Raw genomic sequence first — 19,483 nt, forward strand, 5'->3', positions numbered from 1 at the left:
TACATGACTCTCTAAAGGTCTTGCGCTTCCCAACCCTTGTCATGGAAACTCAGTTTATTCATCAAAACATGACCTATAGTCCTCCTCCCCCTTCTAATGACTTCATCAATTATTGAGACCACAACGTCTCAACACACTCAAAAGAGGGGCTTTAGCTACTCGGGGCATGCTGGTTTACCTCCATGGCCATTCTTCACAGACCAAATCTCTCATGTGATGATAGCTCAAGAACCATCACTATCTCCAGTTGAACCCATCCCTAAAGAAGTTATTCCCCTGAAGTCTCAAGAAGAAGTGGGAGTTGTTTGAACTTTTCAAGAGCCTAAGAGTTCAGGAGTGAAGGATATAAAGGAAGAATCATTAATCATTAAGTAAAAAGTTGAAGTACTTGAAGTAGATGAAAATATTTCTTATTCTTTATCATTTGATGAGAAGGAGATAAAAGTGGCATCAGAAGTCTTGAAAGATGGTGGACAAGCCATAGCCGACGATTTGGAGGAGGTGAATTTGGATGATGAAGCAAACCTTATACCTACTTTCATATCAACTATTATGTCTCTTGACGAGAAGAAAGAGTACACTACGTTATTGCGAGTCAATTAGGATGTCCTTGCCTTATATTATCAAGAGATGCTCAGTATTGATCCCCAGGTCATAGTTCACATTTTGGGGATTGACCCATCCTTTAAGCCTGTCAAGCAGAAATCAAGAAGGTTTCGAGTTGACTTGGAAATCCAGATTGACACAGAGGTGAACAAGCTTAAGACAACCAATTTCATAAGAGAAGTCAATTACCCAAAGTGTTTGGCCAATGTTGTAGCAGTTAAGAAGAAGAATGGTCAGATCAAGGTTTGTATTGACTTCCGTGACTTGAATGCAACTTGTCTTAAAGATGGCTTCCTGCTTCCCTTCATCGAACTATTGATCAATTCAACAGCCAATTACCAGGCTTTCTCCTTTATGGATGGTTATTTAGGGTATAACTAGATAAGGATGGCTCCTGAAGATGAAGAATCTACTGCCTTCTTAACTCCTAAAGGGGTTTCCTATTAAGTAGTTATACTCCTTAGTTTCAAAAATGTTGAGCCCACTTATCAAAGGGCTTTGACCACTGTCTTCGAAGATATGTTGCATGAAGAAGTGAAATGCTACGTAGATAATCTCGTAGTAAAGTCTAATGAAAGGAATAGTCATATACATAATCTTAAGAAAGTCTTTGAAGGACTTTCACCTTCACCAACACAAGATAAATCCCTTGAAGTGTGCTTTTGGTGGTCGATCAGGGAAGTTCTTGGGGTTTGTTATCAGGTATTGAGGCTTAGAGATCGAACATATCAAAATCAAAGCTATTCAAGGGATACGATTTTTTGGATACCTCGATGTCGCCTCCCCAGATCTAGGTGATCGGGAGACACGTGTCTCAAGTTTGGAAGACCCGGGACCTAAGATCAGTCTCTTAGGAACCTTGTTCATAGAACAAGGGCAGGTGCCGAATTAGTGAGAGAGGAATTTTATTCGTGAGGTGGAGACCAAAGGTGACGCTCAAAGGCCAGGAGGGCGACATGAATGTAAGAATACAACGATGGGAATGTAAGAATAGAAGAAGGGGTAGGCCTCCTTCATTGATTGCATAGAAACATAGACTAAGGTGGGGATTTGCCAACCCTAGGCAAAGGAATGGTGAAGACCCCGGGCCTAAAGTGGTCTTATGCTGGCCTCTAAGTGTAAGGGGAGCACTAGTTTTTGAAAGGGTATTCTTTCTAGATTGTCGGGGTGCTGAGTCGATACAGGGACACTCCGAAGTGCGCTTCCCTGCTGGTCACCGTTCAGTGCAAGGCGGGATACTATGAACAAGGTCAACGTGCTTTTGGAAACTTGGAGCCATGCCAGTAATACATGGATGATTGGTCACGGGGAAGCAGGGATGTCTCTGCTAGACTCGTACTTCATCAGTGGGCTCCCGCTCATCTGTGCTATGTATGACGAGTTCGTGCCCCCGAACTCGGTCATTTTTGGAGGTGAAAGGATTGGGAAAGAAGACCCGCCAGCGGGATTGCAAGAGTTTCTCAGGATTTACCAGCTGCTTGGCTCTTAGTCCAAGAAAGGATGCATCTCCTTCACCCAGTGGGTGGCGTTCTTCTATGGGAACTGTGATGATAAGGCTGGCCCATTCCCACGAAGAAAGGGGAGGGAATCCATGAAGGGAACCCCTCTAGTATTTGAGCTTCGTCGTGGGAATGACCACATCTTCTTGGTGGTGTAACTGGTGCTCTTTCTATGTAAGTTTGCTCTTCCCGAAGGAGCAAACATTATACATTCAGGCACATTCTATGTAGCCTGTGACTTGGCGAGGGGGTGAGAGTACACGCTCGCACAACCGATCTTGTGCAACATCTATTATTGCTTGGGAGCCATGTCCAGGGGAAAAATGTATCAAGGCAACGAAGGATGGAATGACTTAGTGGATGTCGAACCATTTCCAGGGGACTTCAAGATGCCTTTCCCCATCCACTATGTGTATGGCTAGCTCAGGGCTTATTTCCCCAACAACTACCTCAGAAATAGGGTGTTGAATGAGACAATGTGCCTGTTTCTTCTGAGGATTGCTAGGGAGAAAGCAATCTTCCACACTCCTGGTCATGCGCGTAACTTGTTCTACAATGACCATCTTCATATGAGTAGACCGGCCTTCCTGGTTGGGAACCTTACAGATCATGCTTTTGCCGATGAGCTGGGTAAGAGCCTGGATGGTGCTTCTACCACCTATAAGGAGCTGATGTATATGCTGAGTGTCAGAGGCAGGTTGCTACCTTCCCGTACCATTCATAGTGCCATGCTTGAGGGGTATTTCCCTCATCAATTTTCCCGACAGCACGGGCTGGTCCATTCTCAGCATTCTTTGAGAAGCAGCATAGCATAGCCAGTTGCAAGAAGAAATACCAGCTAGGGACCCATAATGAGACCTGGTTCCTGAGGCATATTCGCACAGCTTGGGCCACATGCTTGGCATTTACAGAGGTTAACAAGTACATGCTACCATATTTGGCAGAATAGTGCGAGCAACCGAGGCCCATGAACTCTGGTGGTGGATCACCAGTAAGGGGTATTGGGAAGCCAACCACCCCTAGAAAGGGGATTGCTCCCACTGGAGTCAGGACATGCGGCAGATGAAAGTGACGATCACTCCTACAATGGGGAAGATATTCACCTTGGGCTTCCCCTGGAACTGGCGCGTCGTTGGGCGGTCTCGCCAGATTGCCGTGGACAAGTCTTTGCAAGGGTTTATCAATATGAAGAAGAAGACAAAGATAACTTTTGACAACCTCTCTGCTATCTTCTAATGAAAGGAGGGACACAAGGTTCCAGGGCATGAAGGGCGCTCGGTCCAGGATTTGAACGAGTTGATAGGGAGTGGCCCTCACAGCAAGCTTGTTGCTGGCACTTCTCGAGGGGGTGCTTTTGAGACTGCACCCTCTAAAGCGAAGGGGAAGAAGAGGAAGTAGGCTGCCCCTACCGTTCCTCATGGACCTGCTCGTCAGGCTCCGAAGCGTAAGGGGCTCAAGTGTCCAGTGGTTCGAAAGACATAAGATGGCTCTTCACCGGCTGCTTCTTAGGAACCATACGTGTCTCCTGCTATTTTTGCATCGCCTTCTACTCTTGAGGATTCGTCTTCCTCCTCTAGCTCTTCAGAGACTCAAGCTGGTGCCTCAGATCCCACTGCACTGATTGAAATTGCTTTAGACCAGGAAGTAATGTTCGTAACTGAAGGGGAGGGCCTAGTCATGATGGAGATGAATGGAGCTGATGAAGCCGACCTTGATGAGGTGGTTCTGGTGAAGAGGGTGGCTAAAGCTCAGGAGGTTGCTATGCCTATTCAGGAAAGGGAAGCCCCGGTAGAGCTTGTGATCATAGAAGAGGCTGGTGCCCTCAGGACTGAAGAGGGGCCACTCGAGCAGCAGAAAGTTGCTACCCTAGGTGATGTAGCTATAGGGAATGAAGAGGCAGGACATCCTCAGGGGTCAAACTTTGAGGGCCCAAAGGTAGTACCCCTGGCTGGAGAGGAGGCAGGCCCTATGAGAGAGCCTGTAGCTGAAGTGGCTGTCGTGGAGGGGAAGAAGAGGGGAAAGGGGTCGAACCTACTGAGGTGGAGATGGTGGTTCATGAAGAGGGGGAGAAGGGGGAAGGAGTTGGCCTTGAAAGGGCTCCAGTCTCTTTGGAGCATATTGCAACCGCTCCAGAAAACAAGGGGAAAGGAGAAGAGGTCGGCCTTGGGGGGACCAAGCCTGCTAATGGTGAGTCTGACACGCCAGGTGAGGAGGCTGTGAGGGCTGAGCAGGTTTAAACTAGGTCACCCTCTGCACTTACAAATGATGAGGGCTTGGGCTTCACAATCCCTCGGGAAGAGCCAGTAACTCACATGGCTATCATCCCTTCAAGTTTTGCCATGGAGACTGATATTCCTTCCATTGCAGCAGCCCCAATAGCATTGCCTAGGCCTAACTTGAGTGGGATGTCAGGCATAATTATGTACATGCGTCATTTGAGCATGCAGAGACTGAAGGGTCTGCCACTTGCTGAACTTAATGGTGCAATCCAGCAGTTGAGGAAGGTCGCCCTTACAGGGGGTGAACCAGAGGTCATCCCCTACTTTGATGATGTCGTTAATGAACTAAAAGGGTAAAGAATAAGGGCCTTACAGGAAGAAACAACTGCGCAGCGGTTGGAGAGCTCGCAGTTACTCCCTTTGGAGTCCTCCCTTATGTGCCATCGCGAACAAGTAGAATCTCAATTGCAGCAAAAGGATGCCACAACCTCTCAGAGATCTGACCTTGTGGAGAAGCTGTCGCTCGTCGCCACAAGGTGATGACCCTGCAGACAAAGATATTAGTGCTGATGCAAAATCTTGACAAGTTAGAGGAGGAGACTGTGGCTTGGGAAGCAAAGGACCATGTGCTTACTGATAATATTCTGGCCCTCGAGTACTCCTTAGAAGAAAGGACCGCCTTGATGGAGCATGAGGCGGAGCTAGTGGCTGAACTGAGTGGCAAAATTGAGCCAGCAAGGGCATCAGCTGCAACATATAGGGGGAAGATCAATGAATTGATTGATCGATTTTAAATTGTCACTTTTTTTTCTTTTCTTTTTCCCGTATTTTAACACTTGTACTATCCCCTTGATTTAGGAATGACATTCTTCCCTTTGCTTCAGTGTGACGCATGAATCTTTTATTCTTCCTTCTCTTTCTTTTTTATTGCTTCTTCCCTTTCACAGTGTGAGACAAAGAAGAATAGCCCACTCCTTGCTTTGTCTTATGAAAGCTTATTGTGGCCTCAATGACCTCGAATGGGGGAGCAGTTTCTTCCTCGCCCATTAGTGTTTGATTCGACAGGGGTTCTTAATCCATAGTTCTCATGATTTGGTGATATGGGCACCAGAGATTTTTTGTACCCTGGGCAAGATGCCTAGGTTTCCTGGCGGGCTTGGGAGTGACGAGACACTATTAGAGCATCGCCTTGAAGAGGGTCTATAGGCGGTCTAGCGAACTTTGCTTGGCTTGTGCTGGGAGGTCTTCTTGCACTAGTGGGGCAGGGACTTGAGGGTGTCCTTCTGGGTTACCATGAAATTCTTAGTGATGCTGCATCTTCTTTGCCAAGATATCGTGGAAGCCAGTGCATTCACTCAGGTCATGACCTCGTATCAGATAATAAGGATACCAGAGGTTCTCAGTTACTGGAGGCAGGAACTTGGGCTGCCTTATCCACTTTGGCGTGATGAGACCTTCTTCAAGCATTACTGAGAATAATGCATGGAGGACAACGGGTGCCTTGTCATCCCCTTGGATTGTCACTATGTGGGAAGCCTCAGTTGCCCTGAATACTTTATTTAGCTCTTCAATCTTTATCTGACCCTTGTTAATAAGGGCTTTAATAATGTATTTAAGTGTATAACACTCTTGAGTGGGGTGTCTTAGTCTCCTGTGATAGGCGCAATACCTCTCGTGTGTCTCCTATTCAGCTTGCTCTAGGGTGTTGACCTCCGACAGCTGGATCATGTTTTGCTCTAGTAGTAATCGAAGTAGCGCATAAACCCACTCCTTCTTGAAGGACTATTGTAGGACTGTTGTTGCTTGCCTCCAGCTTGAGGTGTCTGTGCCTTAGAGAGGTCCAAAGTTCGAGGGGCGGCTTTCTTAGTGTTAGTTACAATGACGGTTGCACTAATCACTTCTTTTTGCTGGTTTCCCCGATTGTTAGAGCGAGAATTTCCATTGCCTCAGTTGTTTCCTGAGTTAGAGGGTTGCTGGTGAGATCCACCATGGTGCTTGGACAGACTTTCTATACGAACTGCTTTAGAGATGAGCTCTAATATGGAGGGTGGATTGGAGGCCTCAACATGTAGGCCGATCTCGAGCAGCATATTTCGTAATGAATTGCTTCTCTTTCAGTCATGAGAGTGGCTTGATAGGTTGCCAAATCTCTCCATCGGGCGATGAACTTACCGACCGGCTCACTAGGTCTTGAGTCAGAGTGAGGAGATCGATGGTTTCCATGTTTCTCTAGACTTCATAGAAGCGCTGGTAAAATAACTACTCCATTTCTTGCCATGTGTGCACCGAGTTTGGAGGTTGCCGAGCATACCACTGGAAGGCTGGCCCTTCGAGAGTTTCAATGAACTGACGAAGGAGGAGTCGCCCGTCAGTTGCCATCTCTTGATAAGCTACTTGGAAGTGAGCAGTATGCTGATGCGAGGACGTAGTACCATTGAACGAGGGGAGTTTACGTTTTTCATAGTTTTGGGGAAATGATACCTGGTCAATATACGAGGGGTATGGATTTTGTTAAAGCAGTGCCCCTTGTATGCCTGTGACCTTTTTCGTGAGACTGTGGGCCACCATGGAATCTATGTCGGTTTGCAAAACTATGCGGGGGGCAGAGCTATCTTGAGAGGCTAGCGGGGGAGTTTCCCCAGGAGCTGTGTCCTCTCCAGGTTGGGAATTGGCCTCATGTTGAGGAAGGGAAGCAACGGACCTGGAGGCCTCTAGGTGATCCATCTTTTCGACAATGGACTATATCATCACCTCGAACCCATTCATCTGCTCTTCTTGGGTGTCATCCGGCTCGTTGATCACCATGACGCTGACCGTTTCTTCTGGAAGGTCGGAGCCAGGTGGAGTCGTGGACTGCCAAGGCTGGTGAGTCGTACGTGGCAAGTCAGTCTGTAGGGGCTCAGCATGGCCCGACTGGACTTGAGCCTTGTGCATGTGAGGACCGATTTTTTACGATCTTGGGACCGTGACTTCTTGGCAGCTCGGTCTTTTCCTGTGATAGTAATCACCGAGCAATCTTGGACTTCTTGCTTAGGTTTTGGAATCCGAAGAGGGAAGAAGGGATTGTGAGGCAGGAGGTCATAAAGAGTGTTAACTTCAACTGCCTCAGGAATCTCTCTAGCCAGGAGTTGCAGGCCTCTCTTCTGCTTGATCTTGAGATTGCAATAGATTTCAGTCCCAAATCGAGCTTGAGACTTGGACTGCCCGGTCTTTCTTGAGCATGCGAGGGCTGTGTCAATCAGTTGGAGCTGAGAATGAGGTCCCAGGATAGAGGGAAATCCAAACTACTGCCTTGGAGTCGACCCACGTGTGCTCAAGTTGGAACAGAATTGGTGTTGCCCCGAGCTGTGGGATGCAGATGCATGACTCATGCATGGTTCGACTCTAGAAGGCCTAGCCTTGGACACGAACTCAAGGCTGCATGAAAGTTGCCCCGAGGTGTGGCTCAAGTGGTAGGACCACGAGCCTTCAGGTGTGTGCGAGAGGTGGAGGACACATGATCTCCCCCTTGGTGTGTTGAGCCTCTAGGCATAGGTTCGGGGTGGTGAAGGAGTATGGGGAGTGGCCTTGCAGTGACCCTTAAGAGCGATGGCAACCTGCTTGCCTTTTATGAAAGTAGACAGGGCAGCCTTCTGGTGTACCTCATCAATATGACTAGCAAGGGATGTACCAGTAGTAAGGTGCGTGCTGCGTGTGGTGGCATGTGTGCCACCAACGCAATGGGCCTTGGTGGAGGGTCCACTTGAGCTGGGAAGTGGGGAGTTAGGGACCTTCAAGTCCCTTCTTGCATCAATCCAGGAGAGAACTTGGAAGTCAGACTGTGAGTCCTGACTCAAGAGGAGTGTAGGGAATGAAGCTTGAGAATCTTGCTTCCCTGGGACAGTCACGAGTGCGGGGATGAGAAAATTCCCAACTCGGATGAATGGGTTGAATACCCAGATGCAATGAAATATGGTGTAGAGAGTAAAAGGTGATGTGATCAAGCAAGAGCAAACCGATGAAGTGGTAATAAGTCCCCAGTGGAGTCACCAATCTGATCGGATGCCTCGATCTCGCCTCCCGGATCTAGGTGATAGTGTGACATGTGTCTCGAGTTTGGAAGACCCGAGACCTAAGATCACTCTCTCGGTAATCTTGTTCACAGAACAAGGGCAGGTGCCCAATTGTGAGAGGGGAATTTTATTCTTGAGGTGCGGACCACTGGGACCGTGACTTATTCGAGCTGACTCATGCAGGCGCGCCCTCTTAGATTAAGAGAGAAATCCCCCAGCTGTCTTAGCTGGTTCGGAATCACCTCCCTTGACCTGCAATCTCCTTGTTTTCTACAAAACACTATCATGGTTAACTTGCAAAATTAGTGGATCGAAGGACCCACCCTTGTCTTAGGGCAATGCACATTCATATGGCAGAGAAGATAAGAAGTCATGGTGATGAAGAAGAAGCTTCGAATAAAGAAAGAAAAGAGAAGAGGACTTGATAAGGGGATGAGACTAGCATGATAGCTGGACCAGTATAGTGACCGACTGGAAGTGGTAGCAAGGCAGGCATAGTAACTCAGACTGGCGCGACGGTAATACTACTCTAAACCATGGTCGATATGACAGTCATAATCTGGCGTGGCAGCAAGGCGAGCGTGGTACTCAGGACCAGCATGACGACAATAGTGCTCGACAGCCAGACCACTATGAAAGTGCTAGACTGAGTCTGTCCTTTAGTAAGAAAGAATGAGGATAAAAGAGAAGAAAAGAGAAGGTGCGAGACGACGAAGGGGGAGGATCCCGATGGCATTAAAATTGCGACCCATGGCCACAGAGTAACAGTGTCGCTGACCCTGGAGAGCGCTAGACACTGCTACTCATGGTGAAAGGGTACATGCAGCGAACTTCAGATAGTGTTAGGCATCATCGTTAGCTACACGAGAATACAGCACATCCCTCCACAGGCAGCGATAACTTTATTGTGAAGAGTATGACGATAGGCATGGGATGTGAGAGAAGCCTGCGAATGGCGTTCAGCACCGAATGCACGAAAGAAGCTCACGGACGACGATAGGCACCGAGCACAAAAACGAAGGCTGCAGATGGTGATAGGCATCGTCGGGACCCTTCACGAGTGGCGATAGGCATAGGGAATTTTTAGACGACATTTTTCATCATCATGGGTCCCCGATGTAGAATAAAAGGGAGAAGCTTGTCAATAAAACCTAATATACAGTGGAAATTTTGACAGTCTCATAATGGCCCCAGAATTAGTCAAAACCTTCATAAAGACTCCTAAAAGTCTCCTGTCAAGTTTCATTGCATTCTGACATGTCTAAAGTAGTGTAGACTATTCCGACATGTCTAAAGTAGTGTAGACTAAGGAACAGTTTCGACAGAATCAGCCTCTAGCACTCTAAAATAGACCCTATAACTAGATCTATAGTTTCGGTGCATCAATTTACTGTGGGACCACCTCCATTAGATTCGAAATAGTTGAAAACCCTTAGGGGTCAAATTTAAGCTTAAACAGACATTTCAAGAAGACATTATCGGCAAAATACTGAAAAGGGGTGGGTTGCAGATTATTCCCGTGCGGCCACCCTGCAACTAAACTCCATAACAAGGGCAGTCACGAATAGTGACTATTGATGCTTATATCTCACCCATCTCAAGTCGGATAGCGCTCAAATTTTGTGAATGAATTCGTCTCATCAAGACGAGTGTTTCGATATGTGGCACGCCTTATGATGACACCTGAGCGTGAAGAAATGCTAAAGAGAAGTTGTTGATCTGTGAAGAAAGTTGCAGAAAAATAAGCAGCATAGCGCCTCGCTCGCGTGTCCAAATCACGACGCTCGCGAACCCGATCGACGTGAAACTAGTTGCATCGGGTGCGTAGCTTCCATGGCTATCACTTATCCGAATGGCGTATATGATGAATGGTCGAATTTCGCACATGAAGCTGATGAAATGACTACAAATTTCACCACTGGAGTTTTATATTCCGGTCAAAACTCCAAAGTTGCAAAATCCTCGTTCGGTCACGAAATCGAGCTGCGGTTGTTGCTACGCGATCGTGACGGCATGCTCAGTGAGAATCAGTGAAGCAATAAAATAAATAAATCAAAGAACAAGCACACTATGGATCCAAAGTTTCAAGATTCATCCAAATTTCAAGTCGCATGATCGTGGCTTAAAACCACGATCTATGACTCAAAGTTGGTATCAAATCGATAGACATGTTGAGCCCTATAAGAAAAAAATCATCTTTCAATTAAACAGGCATCAGTACAATCTCAAATCATCCATGAAAAATCATGCAAGTTCTAGGGCAGCAGTAGGGACTGTTCTGGAATTTCATAAATTGTTAGGAAAGATAAATCAGCCATTTTGCACCCCATTTTCCTATTTTATTTAATTCAGTTAAATATTAATTTATAATTTGGTTTAATTTTGATCAATCCACCCATGTTTGCGCAAAACTCTATGTATACCACGTACTACAATTGTACGCAGATGCTTCGCTAAAGAGACTTTTGCTTAATAAAATCTCTATTTCTTCTTATGTTGGGTCACGTTTTGAGAGAGAGAGGCATGACAGAAAATTTTAGATTGGTACCCCTAGGCTCAAGGTAAATCTTTCTCTCTGTTCTTCCTTTCTTTTTTCTTCTCTCTCTTCTTCTCGCTCTTCTTCTTCGTCTGGGGTTTTCTCAGAGGCCATGCACGGCAGTGGCAGTGACGTGCATGCCTCTTTCTTTCTTTCTTCTCATGTGGTTCCACAGGTCGTGCATGGCAACGACAGCACCACGCGCGAGCTTCTTTCTCCTTCTTTTTTCAATCTCTATCTCTCGACAATGCTCATAGACAACGTTACTCATTGATATCCGCAAATGTGTCTTCAACGTCTCCACGAGAAACATAAATGAATTAACCTATTGTCGCTCACAGGGGTTTTCCCTTGTTGTGCGCGTATCGTAGACAATGATGCCTATCGCCGCCCGTGAAGGGTCACGACAACACCTATCGCTATCCGCAAGCTCCTTTTGTGTGCTCGACGTCTATCGCCGTCTGTGAGCTTCCTTTGTGCACTCGGTGCCTACCGCCATCCACGAGCATCCTTCATACGCTCGGTGCCTATCACCATCCGCAAGCCTCTTTCGTGTGCTCGGTGCTCATCACTGTCTGTAGGTTTCACTTACGTCCCACTCCCGTCCCACTCCCATCGCCGTGTGCCTCAGAAGGAACTATCGTCGTGTGCTTCACAAATGGCTATCACCGCCACTTCACAAGAGGCTATCGCCACCCGTGAAGGGGTGTGCTGCCTTCTCGTGTCACTAACGACGATGCCTAGTGCTACCGGGAGTTCACTGCTCACCCTCCAGCCATGAGCAGTAGTCTCTAGCGCCATCCAAGGACTGTGACACTGCTACTCCACGGTTATGGGTGGCGATGCTTAGCACCGTCAAGACCCCTTCTCTTCGTCGTCTCGTGCCTTCTCTTCATTCTGTTCTCACTTGATAGAGGGTAGACTCAGTTTAGCATTGCCATAGCGGTCTGGCTGTCGAGCAGTATTGCTGTCGCGTTGGTCCGGGGTACCATGCTCGTCTTGCTACCATACCAGATTAGGATAGTCATGTTGGCCTCGGTTTCAAGTAGTATTGCTGTTGTGCTAGTCCTGAGTATCATGTCTATCTTTCTACCACTCCGTGTCGGTCATTGTATTGGTCCAACTATCATGCTAGTCTCGTCCCCTTACCAAGTTCTCTTCTCTTTTCCACATTTATTCGAACCTTCCACTTCATCACCCTCACTTATGAATGTGCATTGCCTTAAGAAAAGGGTGGGTCCTTCAGCCCACTTGTCTTGCAAGTTAACCATGATAATGTTGTGCAAAAAACATAGAGATTGCAGATTAAGGGAGGTGATTCAGAACCAGCAGAACCAGCTGAGGGGATTTTCGTCGCGATCTAAGAGGATGCCCGCGCAAGTCAGCCCGAGAAAGTCATGGACCCAAGTGAGGTTGGTCCCCACCTCACATTAAAATTCCTCTATAACTAGTTGGACACCTGCCTTTATTTTGTGAACGAGATTTCTGAGAGAGCGATCTCAAGTCTCGGGTCTCACAAACTTGATACATGTGTCACCCGATCACCTAGATCCAGAGGGTGAGATTGAGGCACCTAACCAGCTCGGCGACTCCACTGGGGACTTATTACCCATTCCTCAGTTCGCTTTGTTTGATCAGTATCACCTTTCCTTTTTGCACTACTTTCTATGATACCTGGGTTATTCAACCCGTTCATCCAGGTTGGGGATTTTCTCATCCCCACAGTCGTGACTATACTAGGGAAGCGAACTGCTCAAGCTTCCTTCCCTACACTCCTTTTGAGTTAAGACTCACACTCCGACTCCCAGGTTTTTTCTTGGATTGGTGCGAGAAGGGACTTGAAAGTCCCTAACTCCTCGCTTCCTCCCCTTGGTGAACCCTCCACCAAGGCCCCTTACATTGGTAGCACAACTCCTACCACACACAGCATGCACCTTGCTACTGGCAAGTCCCTTGCCGGTCATATTGTTGAGGTACATCGAAAGGCTTCATTGTCCGCTTTCACGAAAGGCAAGTAGATTACCATTGCTCCTGAGAGTCGCTGCAAGGCCACCCCCCGTACTTCTTCACCACCCTGAACCTCTATCCTTAGAGGCTCGGCACATAAAGATGGAGATCCTGTGGTCTCCACACTTCGTACAAACCTAAAGGATAGTGGTCCATTCAATTGAGCCACACCTAAGGGAAACTTTCATGCTGCCTCGAGCTCGCGTCCAAGGCTAGGCATTCTTGGGCCGAGCCCTGCACGCGTCATGCACCTGCGTCCCCCAGCTTGGGGTAGTGCCAGTTCTACGCTAGCTAGAGCACATGAGGGTCGATCGCTCTATCCTCCCTCTCAGCACACACAGCTTCACCCTATGAGAGATAAGCTCCCGCTCAGTCCCCACAGACACAAGCTTGTGGGTCTCGACCTCCTAAGGTCGAACCAGCTGACCATGCTTGGGCTGGCCCCCAAGTCACCTGGATAGCTAACCCTAAAGGTGCACACGCACAAGCCTTGCAGGTTCCTCCCCGATCCCAACTCAGGCGGAGCCATGAACCAGCTCCTTCTCTTGTCTCTCTTCCTTCACTAGGCAAGCATCTTGAGACCTGGTACTCAAAAGTTTTCCCTAAGAGTACCATCTTGAGTCAGTTGCCTCAGGTCAGGCATGAACTTGGGCCTCACAAGGGAATTCGGGGCAATGACTTGATGTCAGACAAAAGCCTGCAGCCTCCAAGGCAGCAGCCCAGACCACTCTCTATCCTTGGAGCCCATTCTCTGCTCCAACTAATGGACACAACTTTGACTTGCTTAAGAAAGACAGTGTAGGCCAAATCTCAAGCTCGGTTATGGAGTGAGGTTCATAACAGCCTCAGGATTAAGTAGAAGAGAGGCCTACAGATCATGACTTGAGAGGCCCCTAAGGCAGTGGAGGTCACCACCATTGATGACCTCCTACCTCATAATCCCTATTTCCCTCTGCGAATCCTTGAACCTAAGCAAGTTCAAGAGTATTGCTCGATGATTACTGCCAAGAAGTCACAGTCTCAAGATCACCAAGAATCGGTCCTCACGCGATCGACATTCAAGGCTCAAGTCCAATTGGGGCATACTGAGCCCCTGCAGGCCGACTTGCCTCGTACGACTTGCCAACCCCTGCAGTCCACTACTCCATCTAGCACTGACCTTCCAAAAGAAACGTTCAACATCATGGTGATCAACGAGCCGGAGGACGCCCAAGAAGAGCGGATGAACAGATTCGAGGTAATAATGTAGTTCGTCCTCGAAAATATGGATCGCCTAGAAGCCTTCAGGTCCCCTTATTGTCACCATGAGACCGATTCCCCGTCTAGTGAAGACACAGTTCCTAGGATAACTCCCCTACCAGTCTCCCAAGAGAGCTTTGCTTCCCTCATGGTTTCGCAAGCTGATATAGATGCCATGGTGACCCACAGTCTCAAGAACAAGACCCCAGGCATGCAAGAGACACCGCTTTATCAAAAGTTGCACCCCTCGTACATCGGCCTGGTGCCGTTTCCCCAAAACTACCAAAAAGGAAAGCTTCCCCTGTTCAACGGCACTACATCCCCTCACCTGCATACTGCTCACTTCCAAGCGGCTTATCGAGAGATGGCGATTGACAGGCGACTCCTTCTCCATCAATTCGTCGAGACTCTCGAAGGGCCAGCCTTCCAGTGGTATGCTCGATTGCCTTCGAAATCGGTACACACGTGGCAAGAAATGGAGCAATTGTTTTACCAATGCTTCTACGAAGTCCAAAGAAACGTGGAAACCATCGAGCTCCTCACTTTGACTCAAGACCCTTGTGAGCTAGTTGACAAGTTCATCGCCTGATGGAGAGAGTTGGCAACCTTTCATGCCGTTCCCATGACTGAAAAAGAAGCAGTTCAGACCTGCATATGAAACATGCTGCCCGAGATTTCCCTGCATGTTGAGGCCTCCAATCTACCATCCATGTCAGAGCTCATCTTTAAAGCAGTTCGTATAGAAGGTCTATCCAAGCATCATGGTGGATCTCGTCAGCAACTCTCTAGCTTGAATTCTCGCTCCAACAGTCGGGGTAACATGCAAAAAGTGGTGATCAGTGCGGCTGTCAGCATGACTGACACTAAGAACGCCGCCCCTCAAACCTTAGACCTCTCCAAGAATATAAATTGAAAATGACTTCGGGAACCAACACCAGAAAGAGGTGTATCCCTTCCAGAAGGAGTGGGTCTTGCGCTACTTCGGTTACTGCTAGAGTAGAACATGATCCAGCTGCCAGAGATTAAAACCCCAGAGCTGGCTGGGCAGGAGACACACGAGAGGTACTGGGCCTATCACGGAGGAGTAGGCCACCCCACTCAAGACTAGTATACACTCAAAGACATTATCGAAGCCCTCATTAACAAAGTTCAGATAAAGCTCGAAGAGTTAAAGAAACCATTCGGGGAAACTGAGGCTGCCCACATAGTGACAATCCAAGAGGACGACGACGCACCCGCTATCCCTCTTGCATTATTCTCCATAATGCTCGAAGAAGGTCTCATCATGCCAAATCCGACAAGGAAACCCAAGTTCCTGCCCTCAGGATCTGAGAACCTCTGGTGCTCTTATCACCGGATATGAAGCCATGAATTGAGCGAATGCACTGGCTTCCATGAGCTCTTGATAAAGAAGATGCAGCAATGCCAGGAAGTTCATGGTACCCAGAACGACACCCCTAAGTCCCTCTTCCACCAGTACAAGAAGAACTCGCGGCACAAGCCCAAGGAAGTGCTTGGCCAGATACTTTGAAGCCCTCTTCGGAGTAATGCTCCAACAAGGTCTCGTCACTCCCAAGTCTGCCAGGCTACTTAAGCATCTTGGCCAGGGTACAGAAAATCTCTGGTGCCCATATCACCAAGTATGGGGCCACGAGCTGAAAGAATGCTCTGGGTTCGAAGCTGTAGTGGTAGAGAAAGTCCAAAAAGGCCATATTGTTTGTGCCATCCTCCCAGAGATCTTCCAAGCCATCGCTCTTGTTCAAGAGGAAGCCCCACTACAAGCCCCCTATGAGCATACACTGGACCCTTCAGAGCCATCGACTTCTCAGCCCTGGGAAGTCTGCCAAGGGCGAAGTGGGCTCAAGTCCCTGAAGCGTGAGGCAGTCCACCAAGCTAGGACTACTCAATAGCCTAATAGGGAAGACCAAACACCTCCTCAGGGATCCAGAAGGAGAGGAGCACCCAGGTTAGCCCGCCGAAGGGAGCACATCTCTCACCCTCAAGTTGAGGAAGAGTTTCTTAGGCCTCTTCCCCCACTGCCGACCTAGCCAGACTTCATCTCAAGCGCAGCTCGCCTTATCCCATCTCTTGATCATGTAGACATCCTTGAGTCATCAACTGCTCGGGACTCGTCCAATACCCGTGACGACTCTAAAAGCACCCCCCAACGGTCAGAGCTGGGGTAAGACCTAAAATACCCCCTGCACACATCCAATTCTGGTGACGATGTAAAACGCTACCGAAAACATTCTAACTCCATTTCTTCTCCTTCTCCTCCCTCCTCCTCTATTTCTTTTACAGGTGTAGCTCAACAGTGCCTAGACTTTGATGCTCTAAACAGAGAACTCGGAGGCACCAGCCTCAGCAGGTCGTAGTAAAAGCGCCTAAGAAACATGCTAGCCCAAGGGACTGCATTCTTGACAGTTGCCTATGCCCTGGCAGCCTAAGCGAGAACCGAGCCATTTTCGAACTCCTATTCCCATGAGGCCTGTCACATGATTCAAGTCCCTGTAGCGTCACCCAGTTTGGGGCAAATATCGAGTGACCCTAGTCATGAGGCCACGGACCCCACGTTCGCAGTTGACCCTTTCATTGCTTGATTTGGCCAGGGACCAAAAATCGTCTCCTACGCTGGGCCCCTCTTAGAAGAAGGAATGTCAAGATTGTGGGTCTCTGCACTCGAGATTGATGAGAAGCATCCTGAATTCCCAGACGAAGAGTTGCAAGAGGCTCCATAAGAGTGGGAAGGAGGTAGTCAGGCCACAGCTGATGAGCTTGAAGAGATAAAGTTAGGAGATGAGGCAGACTTAAGGCCAACTTTCATCTTGACAAAAATGTCCCCAGAAGAGAAAGAAAGTTATATCTCCCTCCTTCAAGCAAACAGGGACGTCTTCGCCTGACATTATCTTGAGATGTCCGGTCTAGACCCTCAAATTTTTTTCCATCGTCTCGGCATTGATCCGTCCATCAAACTCGTAAAAAAGAAATCAAGAAGGTTTATACCCGACCTCGAGATGCCAATCGATGCTAAGGTGAACAAGCTCATTCAAACTTGATTCATACGTGAAGTCAAATACTTGAGATGGCAGGCAAATGTTGTCCCAGTCAAGAAGAAAAATGGCTAAATTAGGGTTTGTATTGACTTTCACGACTTGAACACTACCTGTCCCAAGGACGACTTCCCCCCGTCGTTCACCGAGATGCTTGTCGATTCCACAGCTCATTGCCAAATCTTCTCCTTTATGGATGGGTATTCTGGTTATAATCATATTAGAATGGCACCAGAGGATGAAGAGGCCACTTCATTTTTTACCCCAAAAGGTATCTTTTACTACACTGTGATGCCTTTTGGGTTAAAGAATGTCGGTGCCACGTATCAGCGAGCCATGATGACCATCTTCAAGGATATGATCCACAAGGAGGTCGAGAACTATGTGGATGACTTGGTGGTGAAATTTGAAACAAAGGACGCTCACATACAAGACTTTAAAAAGGTATTTGAATGGCTGTAGTGTAACCAACTCAAGATGAACCCCTTAAAGTGCACCTTTGGCATACGCTCAAGAAAATTCTTAAGGTTCATTGTAAGGTACCGTGGGTTGGAGATCGATCCGGTCAAAATCAAGGCAATCAAGGATATGCCACCGCCTACAACTCTGCATGAACTGCAGTCTCTCCAAGGACAGCTAGCCTACATTCAAAGGTTCATCTCAAACCTTTCAGGACGATGCATGCCCTTTTCACATGCTGAAGAAAGACACTCCCTTCATATGGGATGATGCGTGCCAAGCTGCACTTAATGACATCAAGCAGTACTTGTTGAATCCTTCAGTGCTCTCTACGCCAATGTTAGGAAGGTCACTCATCCTATACCTGATCGCCCTTGATGAGTCACTCGGGGCACTCTAGCACAGATCAATGATGGGGGGAAGGAAACAATGCTCTATTATCTTAGTCGCAGAATGCAAGTATCCAAGAAGAATTACCCTCCCATCGAAAAGATGTGCCTAGCATTGATCTTTGTGCTAGATAAGCTGCGCCATTACTTGCTCGGTCACGAAGTCAAGCTAATATCATAGGCGGACCCAATCAAGTTCCTTAAAACCTGACCATGGCTGTTAGGACACTTGGCTAAATGGGCATTATTGCTGATGGAGTTTGACATCATCTAGGTAGCACAGAAAGTAGTCAAAGGTCAAGCCTTCGCAGACTTTCTCGCAGCTCACCCAGCCCCTTCGAAATCTCCCCTGTCATGTGATCTCTCGGATGAAGAATTTTACTATACGATGCTAACTCGACCATGGGAGATGTACTTTAATAGAGCATTCCAGTTTGACAGAGGAGGTGCCAAAGTTGTGTTCTTGACTCCCGATGGTGGAATGATTCCTTTATCCTTCTCACTTGCAGAGGCATTTTCTCATAATGAAGCTGAATATCAAGCCCTCAGATTCGGATAGGAGTTCGCTCAAGAGGTAGACCTGGAGAAGCTAAACATCTTCGATGATTCTGAGCTGGTCATCCAACAGCTTAAGGGGATTTATGAGGTAAGAAAGGATACTCTTACGCCTTATCATGACACGTCCAAATCTTATATGGCCTAGTTCGATGATTTCTCCTTGAGTCATATCCCTAGAAGGCTAAACTCACGGGCCGATGCACTCTCAAAGAGCGGGGCCATCATTCAACTGTCTTCGTCAGGGCCACCGGCTGTCTAGGTAATAGAATGGAGACATGTCGACTTGAGACCCTAAGTTGATGTAGATGATGAGAGTGTCTTCCTTGAATGCCCGCCTTATCCATTCGGAGCACTCCTTGCAGCCAAGGATGTCATTAAGGCAGAGCAAGAAATGTCCTGAAGTAAGGAATCCAAGGCTGAGAAGCAGGAACCTGAATTATTCGACTCGATGTGTGTAGAGGTTGAACATGTGGAAGATTGGAGGGAGCCCATCATGAACTTCATAAATCATGGAAGGTTGCCTGAGGATAGGGCGGAACGCAACGATAGACGAAGGATGTCTACCAAGTACACCCTTCTCGATGGGGATGTTCTCTTTCGTCGATCATTTGACGAAATTCTCCTCAAATGCATCGATACACAAGAAGCAGGCAAACTGTTAGAAGAAGTGCATTCAGGTATCTACGGGCTGCATCAGTCCGGCACTAAGATCTACGGGCGCATACGTAGACTCGGCTATTATTGGCCTTCAAGGGTGGATGACGCCTAAAACTATGCCAAAAGATGCTAGGTGTGCCAAATTGACTCAAGCCTCATTCATCAACCCCCGGAGCCTCTCCATCCTACAGTGACATCATGGCCCTTTTCCC

Source organism: Amborella trichopoda, chromosome 2, assembly GCF_054954075.1.
Source record: "Amborella trichopoda isolate Santa Cruz 75 chromosome 2, AtrichopodaSantaCruz75HAP2 v2.0, whole genome shotgun sequence".
Classification (NCBI taxonomy): domain Eukaryota; kingdom Viridiplantae; phylum Streptophyta; class Magnoliopsida; order Amborellales; family Amborellaceae; genus Amborella; species Amborella trichopoda.